Below are 532 nucleotides of genomic sequence, written 5' to 3'. Positions count from 1 at the left end.
CAAAATTGAGAAGACAGCAACAGACAGTAAGTGCCGCCTATGCAAAGACGCTGAAGAAACAGTGGATCACCTGGTAAGCTGCTGCACAGACTGACTACAAGCAGCAGCATGACAAAGTAGCAACAATGGTGCATTGGAAGATCTGCAAGAAATATCATTTGCCTGTAAGCAAGAACTGGTGGGATCATAAAATAGAGAAAGTCATAGAAAATGATAAAGTTCAACTGCTCTGGAACTTCAGAATTCAAACAGACAAGCACCTGCAACATAACACCCCAGACTTAACAATTGTCGATAAGAAAGAAAAAAAAGTCTGGATAGTAGACGTGGCAATGCCTGGAGACAGCAGAATAGACGAGAAAGAACTGGAGAAGATAACAAAATACAAAGACCTACAAATAGAAATAGAAAGACTGTGGCAAAAGCAAGCAAGGGTAGTACCAATAGTAATAGGCGCCTTGGGTGCAATCCCAAAACAACTGGAGCACCACTTGAACACCATTGGCATTGACAAATTCGCTATTAGTCAATT

This window comes from Protobothrops mucrosquamatus, unplaced genomic scaffold (assembly GCF_001527695.2).
Source record: "Protobothrops mucrosquamatus isolate PMUCROS unplaced genomic scaffold, P.Mucros_1.0 scaffold54, whole genome shotgun sequence".
In the NCBI taxonomy this organism is placed as follows: domain Eukaryota; kingdom Metazoa; phylum Chordata; class Lepidosauria; order Squamata; family Viperidae; genus Protobothrops; species Protobothrops mucrosquamatus.
Note: the sequence above shows the minus strand (reverse complement) of the source record.